The sequence below is a fragment of the Globicephala melas genome, chromosome 6, assembly GCF_963455315.2.
Source record: "Globicephala melas chromosome 6, mGloMel1.2, whole genome shotgun sequence".
Taxonomy (NCBI): Eukaryota; Metazoa; Chordata; class Mammalia; order Artiodactyla; family Delphinidae; genus Globicephala; species Globicephala melas.
This window is the reverse complement of record NC_083319.1, coordinates 2,113,910-2,122,637: the sequence shown is the minus strand read 5'-3', so window position 1 is coordinate 2,122,637 and position 8,728 is coordinate 2,113,910. Positions and strand designations below refer to the sequence as shown.

Sequence of the window (8,728 nt, the reverse complement as noted above, 5' to 3'; positions counted from 1 at the left end):
TGGGGGGGGCGGGGGGGGCATGCTCGCAGTTGGGGGCAAGTCCGACCCACTTGGCCCTGCTGCCTGCCCAGCCCTTGAACGATCTGGGCAAAAGCAGCGTGCCATCCGTCAGCACGGTGCACGTGCCACTTCTGAGTGTACGTTTTACTTCAATAAGAGGGAAAAAAAGGAACGGAATTTTAAATATCCTTCATTGTTAAATTTAAATATCCTTCATTGATATTCTCGGCACAAAGCTGAAACATGAAACAAAAATGAGAAAATTAACGATGCCTAGAGCCCAGATGGTCTGCGGAGCGGCCGGGGAGCCCTGCGTGAAGGGCAGCAGTGGACTGGGCCATGGAGCGCAGGGCTGGTCCAGGCTGGTGTTCGGGCTGCTGGTTCCAAAGTGGCAGAATTTGGACTTCAGAGCTGCTGTCGAGGACATCCTGTCTCATCAGGCATCTCATCTAGCCCATCCGCCTAGAATCCTCCGGGGCAGCGGCAGCCAGTGTGCCTGGTCCTATCGTCTAAACATGATTTCGGTGCAATGAGAGCTGACTGACAGGGAGGAAAACTGCAGATCAAGTCACTTGTCCAGCTGTAGTTGGTCCTCACAGCCGGCTGGGACACTCGGGCCTGAGGAAGTGCTGCCCCCTGAGCCAGGCGCTGTCGCAGGGGCAGCCAGGGCCATCAGAGGCCCCTCCGGCCATCTGTGGACGAATGTCAGATGTAATTAAATATCGAAACCACATTCCCCCTCCGATGCCGAGGTGTGGTGACAGGTGCAAGGAGGTCTGGCCGGTGCAGGCAGGATGCATCTGGGTCATCCTCAGCTGGACACAGAGGGGCCTCCCAGGGGGAACCCCCTGTTGGCCCGTGTGAGAGACACCACCTGCACCGGGGCCCCTCTGACAGAGAGACCTGAGCCCCCCAACGCCTCCTCCCTGGACCGGAGGGCTCCGCGGGTGGTGCCGGGTGTGTGTGTGGACCGTGTTCAGGGCTTCCTGGGCGGCCGGGGCCCAGAGGGGCCAGGAGAGGTCGGGAGGAGAGGACGGGGTGCTCCCTATGAGATCGGGTTCCCCTTGATCTCAGGAGACCCCATGAGGACTGACACACACCCCGCATCACACAGATACAGTGAGGACAGGGTCCCGAGCCTGGATGTGGCCCCAGCAGTGCTCCAGGGAGAGGAGACCGGGCATCAGCTGGGAAGGGGGCCAGAGCCTGGGGGGGCAGAGACCCCCCGGAGCTCCCAAACCAGGACGCTGAGGGCAGGGTAGCTTGGAGGCGGCCCGCCCCTTCCTCACCATCAACGTCCAAAAAACCCCCCTACCCCCCGCCATCCCCACCCCGGTTAATGAAAATGGGACAGATCCAGTAATCACGCTCTGGGCTATTTTCCTGAAGGAGCTGAGGACTTCTGTCCACACAAAGCACGCACCTGGATGTTCACGGCAGTTTTATTCATAATGGACAAGACCTGGAAGCAACCAGGACGCCCTTCAGGAGGTGAATGGGTGAACGGTGGGCCATCCAGACGGTGGAATATTAGTCAGCACTGAAAAGAAATGAGCCGTCAGGCCATGAAAAGACACGCGGGAACCTTAAATGCATGTCACTAAGAAGCCAATCCGAAGAGGCTACGCGCCGTGTGATTTCCAACTACATGACATTCTGGAAAAGGCTGAACTACAGAGACAGTAAAAACATCAGTGGTTGCCAGGGACAGGGAGGGAGCGGGGGAGGAACAGGTGCAGCACAGAGGGTGTTCGGAGCAGTGAAGGCATTCTGTGTGATATTATAATGGTGGGTACACGTCATTACACGTGTGTCCAAACCCATAGGACGTGCACACCGCTGAGAGTGAACCCTAACGTAATCTGTGGGCTTTAGTTGATAATCGTGTGTCACAGGGGTTCAACTGTAACACACGCACTGCACTGCGGCGGCCAGATGTTAGGAAGAGGGCAAACTGGTTGAGGGGAGGACTCTCTGTACTCTGTCCTCAGTGTTCTGTGAACCCGAAACTACTCTAAAAAATAAGGTCTATTAACTAAAAGAACAAAGCAAAACCGCGGCCCAGCTATGCAGCCCCAGCGTCAAGACCAGCCCCCAGCCCTGGCCAAGCCTTCAGGGGCTCCACCACTCCCAAGAGAACCCCCCAGGCTGGAGGACCCCCGAGGCCGGGCCCTGCCAAGCCAGCTGTATCCACTCCCCACTCCTCCAGCCCCAGGGACTCAGTCCTGTCCTCCCTTCTGCTGGCCTGGAGCACGCTGTTCCCTGCCTGGACACCCTTCCGTGCATTCCTCTCGCCCCAGCCGACGGCCGAGGTCCCCACGACCACCTGCCCCAGTGCTTTACTTCCGGACCTTCCGTCTAGCGCTTGTGAGAACCTCTGGGCAGGCCTGGCAGGACGGCCTGCTCATCTTGGCTAGTGGGCAGCTGGGCACAAACCAGCATGCAGGAGGACCCCCGACGGCAGCAGGAGAGTGGGCGCAGACCCGGCGTGGGGAGGCCCGGCGATGCGGCTCCCGTCCCCGTGGTTGCCGGACCCGAGGATTCCCCAGCTAACCAAGCACTGGGAGAATCCTGGGGACACTCCAATGACACATGTGGCTCCAAATGGGTGCAAAGGGGCCAACCGGTCCTAACCCGGACCCGGTCACCCAGCAAACCCCACACGCCCCAGCGCTCGGCCTCCCAACACTTGTTTCATCTCCACTCCCCCAGGGAGAAGCGCTAATTCAATTGAAACTTAAGTAATTAAATTAATTAATGAAAATTTAATTGTCCCCTTGCGAGAGAGGCAGGGAGAGTCTGTCGGGAGGGCTGGGCTGTGAAGGACCACAAAGCACGGCAACGTGTTGCCCCCCCTCCTCCCACGGGAGAAGCCATCCGCTCGCTTGTCCTCCAGGACACCCCCGGGATCAGCCCGTCCACCCCGACTCTGCTCTCTGCTCTCTCCTTGTCCGCCTCTGGCTCCCGGGGACAGGTGAGCCCAGGACACAGCGCAGTCTCCACACGGTGCCCCGAGCTCCTCCGAGACCACCACGGGCCGCCCACAGCCTGTGCCGTCCTCACGCTGCAGAGACCTTCCCGTCCCGCACCAGCCCCGGGCTGCCGGCAACTGGGCCACGAGGCCAGTGGACGCTGCTTCCTCACCGGTCAGCAGATCGTGGGCCGCGGAGCCTCCACGCCGGCCCTGGGTCCCAGCCCTCGTGGCGGGACGGGAAGGGGCAGCAGGGACGCCTCGGAGGGGATCAAGTCTCTTGTCACCCCAAGCCTGACGCTGGGGTCCCCGGTCCTGAGGCCCACAGTCAGGGCCAGCACTTCCTGCAACGCTCACCTCTGACCACGCCCTCTCCCTACGACCCCCGAAGCGGTGGTGGGGCGGTGTCACACTCAGCTGCCCTCTTGATACCAAGAGACTTGGGCAGAACTGCCTGCCACGTGTCCTGTGGGACCGTCTGAACTTTGGAGGCACGACGGTCCTGAGACGGACGGTTCCCCAGGCGCACGGGGACGGTACCTGCTGACCGGAGCGGACGCTCACCTCTTCTTAGGGGCCACGTGGGACCTAAACTAGCCCCTCAGTCCCCGACAGGGTAAGCAGGAGGGCCACTCTAGGGGACAGTCTGACAGCCACTGGGCCCCAAGCCCCCCTCTCTTGCTGCCACTGGGGGAGGACGGCAGGTGGCATCAAGGAGGCCACGGGAAGCAGACCTGGCTCTGAGCAGGGCGCCAACGGGCAGCCCCGAGTTCCTGGTCCGGGCAAAGGGCAGAAAGGCTGGGGCGCAGCCTCTGCTGGGGGCTGCCCGGCTTCTGCCCAGCGCGGGCAGCACACACGTCCTCGCCAGGGCAGCTCCCAGCGGGCCCTCCACCAACCAGAGACATGGGTTCCCTCCGGGGACGTCTGCAGGGCAGTGGTCCCCTCTCTGTGTGGTGCGAGGAGACACCTGCCAGAGAAGGAGCCTCGCCCTGTCCGGGGGGCACTGAGGGGGCCGGGGTTTTGGAGCGGTGGCTCCTCCCAGCCCGGCTGCCCCAGGAAGAAGCCTGGAGTGTCTGAGGCCATCGCACACTCCCCGGGACAAAGAGAGGAGGGCGGTGTCACTGTCACTGTCGGCATCCTTCAGACACCTGGGAGAGAGGTGCACTTCAGGGGCCCTTCCCCTGCCCTGGGGCGAGCCCGGGACCTCCAAACAGAGCTGGCAGGAGACCGGACGCAGCACAGAGCAGGCCACTCGGCAGACAGCCTCGCCTGAGGGAGTGAGGACGGGGCCTCAGCTGTGGGTGCCGGGTCCTGGGCGCCAGACAGAAAGAGGGACAGGCCAGCGGCAGGTGAGCCTCCCCCCACCCAGGCGTCCGCTGTGTGACTGAGGCTTTCCTGGGGGCACCGACCCCGTGAGTCCCCTTCCCCATCCACCGCCCCTTCTCTCTGCCAAGCATCACCAAGAGGACAGGGCACCGATTCCCTCCGCCCCTCCCTCAAGAGGTTTCGGGGTACAGACAGCAGCACCCCTTTTATGGTGGTAAAATGCACATCACATGAAGTTCACCATCGTAACCACGTTTAAGCGCACAGCGCAGGGGCAGCCGTCACCACCTCCGTCTCCAGGGCTTTCTCATCTTCCCAAACTCTGTCCCCACTAGACACTCACTCCCCTCCCCCTCCCCCAGCCCCTGAGCCCCACCTTCTACTTCTGTCTCTATGGCTGTGACTCCTCTAGGGACCTCATATACGTGGATCCTACAGGATTCGTCCTTTTGTGACTGGCCAGCTTCACTCAGCATAATGTCCTCAAGGTCCACCCACGTTGCAGCCTGTGTTGGGATTTCCTTCCTCTTTAAGGCTCGCTTGGGTCCCAGCCCCACCCCCGCAGACGGGCCAGGAGTGGGAGCTTATAAACGCCAGGGTGGGCGGGGCAGGAGGGCGGGAGGAGAGCCAGGCAGGCTGGCCAGAGACGGTGGGGCAGAGGCAGGCCTGGGCCCTTTGCCCACAGACAGCCGGCTGCCCACACAGGGTCCCTGTAGGTGGGCGCTGATCCGTCCAGCCCGCTCCGGGTGGACACACTTGCTCCCCCACTGGGCCCTGCCCCTCCTTGCGATGGTGAGGTTGGCGGTCCTCCCTCTCTCCTTCCAGCTCCAGGTGAAAGGGCCTGCAAGTCTGCTGCATGCCCCTGTTCCCCACCCCCTCCCTCCCTCCTTCGTCCACGGACCCCAGCAACCCAGTTCCTGCAGATGCCCTTCCCCTCAGCCTCCTGTCCCCGCAGCTCTATCCATGTCCTGGGCCCACGTCCTGCTGCGCAGCGCAGCCCGGATGAAAGCGCCTGTTCACCTGTCTGTCCGGCCCTGGAGCCCCTGGGTGCCCCACCTGAGCCCTGCAGGATGCCTGTGGGCGTGAACGGGGGTGGGCAGTGAGGACGCCGCCGGCCTCCGTCGGGACAGAGCCCCAGGGGACCCTGGGTCAGCCTGCGTCCCTGTGGCTGTACCTCCTCCATGACTCCGGATGGCCGAGCGGGAAGGATCAGGCCCTTTAGAGAGGAAGGCCAAAGCTTGACCACCTCATCACAAGAAGGCAAGCCAACACGTCACCACTTCTAATAAGGTTCTACCATATTTGGCGGGTGCGTTTTGCTCTGAGGTGAGCTTTTTAAATAACCGCATTAGGTCGTCAGAGATTGAATACATTTATCACTCAGCAGGCGTCCCCACCCCCCCCCCCAGGCCAACTGGGGGAAGTGGGTCCCAAACGCCTGGCTTGCGGAGGAACCCTGGGTCTGGTGTCACATTCTGCAGGTGCCCCGGGGACAGAGGCTGGTCACCCGACCCCCCTCCTCCACCCCTCCTCCACATAGATGCTGCACGCTGGTTCCACCATAGCCCCGAGGCAGGTCCCAGGAGCTGAGGTGGGGTCCCCGGGGTCGGGGCTGAGCTCCCACACCCCAGAAGCCCCTTCTGGCCCAGGCTCTTTACTCTACCCACGACAAACGCCCCTCAGCCTCGTGACTTCCACGTCTAAACGTGCAGAGACAAAACCACGACACGCCCGACTGACGGTATTAAAACATCGCTCTTAGAAATGTATCACCAGCTAGAAACTATTCTTCTAGGAGGAAACATGCAGATTGGGTTTAATAAACCATTCTGATTATAACAGCATTACGGGCCCGGGGGGGAGATTGGAAAACCACAGACAAATACGAAGAAAGAGCGAGGGTAGCACCCACGGCCCGCCCCCGGGAGACTCCGGCGCGCCGGGTGCCTTCTTTCCAGACTTTCTGCTCTGCCGTTTCCCACCGCGGTTGGAAGAGGCAGCTTGGGGTCCGGCCTCCTCACTGTGAGCCTGTCCCGCGTCCTTTCAGGGGCAGCGCCCGGCCCTGACCGCCTGGACGTCCTCACTGCTCCCCGAGCCTCTGCTGCAGACGTGGCCGTTGCCGGCTGTCCCCAAGGAGAGGCTCCCGGACGCTGCACCCACGGCCCCTCCCTGGGCTCCGCTCTGGACGTTTTCCCCTTTGTCATTTGTTCATGAACTTCCCGAGAAATGGAATTTATTAGTTTGATGACACTGATTAGTCAGTAAAGGAGGTAAAAAATACAGGTGGAATGGGCTTAAAAATCATAAAAGTTGTAACTGGAAAGAAAGTTGGAAGCAATCTAGGCTTTTTTTGTCTTTTTTTTAAATTTGGGGATGAAACTCACATCCATAAAATGAACCGCTTTCAGGCGCGCAGCTCAGCGGCATCTCACTCACCCACGGTTCCGGCAGCCACCACCTCTCTCTAGGGCCAGCATATCTGTGTCGCCCCCCAAGGAGACCCCTCCCGTCAGCGGTCACCCCCACCCCCTCCCCAGCCCCCGTAAACCACTGACCCACTTGCCAGCTGTGGATCTGCCTGTTCTGGACGTTTCGTGTAAGTGGACTCACAGGCTGTGCGGCCCTTTGTACCTGGCTTCTTCCATCTGCCATCCAAGGTCCATCTGCCTGCAGCCCGTCCGGAGAAACCGTGGGCCTTGGGAGCTGCGGGACCACAGTTTCCCCTGCCCCAAGGGTGGCCCAAGGGTGGGTCACACTCGAGGCGTCCCCTGCAGCCTGGCAGGGTCAGCGCAGGAGCTCGGGCACTGGACATCGCCGCCCAGAACAGGGCCCCCGCTCCCCAGACACGGTGCCGGCACAGAGGCTGTCCCTTGGGTCACCTCCAGAGGCCGCCGCATCCCTGACAACCCGCAGAAGCCACGGGTCGGGGTTCGGAAGCTGCTGGGCTTCCAGCGCTGCCCCCACCAGGCGCGCGGAGAAAGGATGAGCAGATCCCAGCCCGGAGACCACGGGCGTGAACTCGGCGCGGAGGCCCTGTAGACACATCTTGAAATAATCACGCTGAGAGCAGCCGATTCTCGGATTCTGGGCAGGCAGCCCGCACCTCGCTGCGCCCGCCCGCGTGACAGGATGCAACTGGGGGGTGGGGGCCCTGCCTGGAGCGGGGAGGGGCTCTCACAGGGGCACCGGGAGCCGCGATGAGCGCGTGAATACCTCCTGGAGGAGGTAAGGGTTTCGCGTCAAACACGCGAGTTGACCGTGTGTCAGGCATCCCCCGGGGGCTGTTCTGAAGGCTGGCTGGGCACCTACACCTGTACTCGGCGGCGGCAAGATGTGGAGAAGGAGAAGAGATAGAGCAAGCAGGGTGCCTGGACCCCAGAGAGAGGGCGTCTGCCGTCAGCAATGACGGGCAGCGCTGCTGGTTGGGGCTGGGGTGCCAAGGCCCTTTCCTGGGGTCTCGGGGCTGAAGGGGGTCGCTCTCCAGGAAGAGGATGCTGCCGAGAACAGCCGCCCCCGGGGCCTCTGCAGGCACGTCCAGCCCGCCACCTTCTTGGCTGGAAGGCCCACCTGGGGGGAGAAAGCCCAGCCTGGCTTTCAACAGCCCAGGGCAGGAGGACACAGCCCCCAGCCTCACCCCGCATTAAGGGGGTGGACGGAAGCGCCTGTCCCTGTGGTTACAGGGGTCCCCTACAGAGAAGTTGCTGCGTGACCCAGACATTCACGTCTACCCAGAACATGTGCTCGTGATCTCGTTTGGAAAAAGCGTCTTTGCAGATGGGACTGAGGGTCTCGAGACAGGATCACTGGGCATCGGAACGGGGCCAAGCGCCGGGGGCCCAGGTTCGGTTCAGCTGAGCATTCCTGAGGGGCTGGGTCTACGCAGGACGCCAGCCCAAGTGGGCACTGTGGGCTCAGTGCCTGCTGTGGGGCACAGGCAGGCCACACGATCGAGGGCCACCCTTGGGGGTGAGTGACAGAACCCTTGCCCCCATCACCAAGTAATAGCCTCTGACAGGTTTCTGTGTTCTTTGGAAGAAGCTAAAGATTTCGGAGAGTCCCAGCCTACGATTTCACGTGTTGAGGCGTCTCTGCTCCGCCCTCCAACCTGTCCAGTCCCCAGTCTCACTGCGCCTGCCCTGGAGCCCTCAGGCCCTGCCCAGACCTGCTGGCCCGGGCTGGCTGCTGCCCCTCCCTGGGCTGTAAACAGGGGCTGAGCACCCACGCCACCCTGTGTCTGCTGGCTAGGCCTCTGAGCCCATCCCCAGGGCGGGAGGGCTGCCTGGGCAGAGAGCAGCCTGAGGGACACGCGGGTGGGGGGGTGGCTTGCAGGATCAGCCTCTCCCGTGGGGAGCCCCCGGCCTTCTCTGAAAGCTGCCGCTTCCATCCTGGGACCAATCTGAGGAGCCTCGGTGCGAGAGCCGCCACTTGGAG

General features: G+C 62.1%; 1 long non-coding RNA gene across 1 annotated transcript; it reads right to left on the bottom strand.

Annotated features, from left to right (window-relative positions):
- Positions 1-7,371, bottom strand: LOC132597388 (uncharacterized). The gene is made up of 3 exons (XR_009564161.2): positions 6,853-7,371; positions 1,424-1,540; positions 1-692 (listed from the first exon to the last, which is right to left on the bottom strand). It is a non-coding gene; the product is annotated as an uncharacterized lncRNA (long non-coding RNA).
- Positions 7,372-8,728: the final 1,357 nt, after the last annotated feature.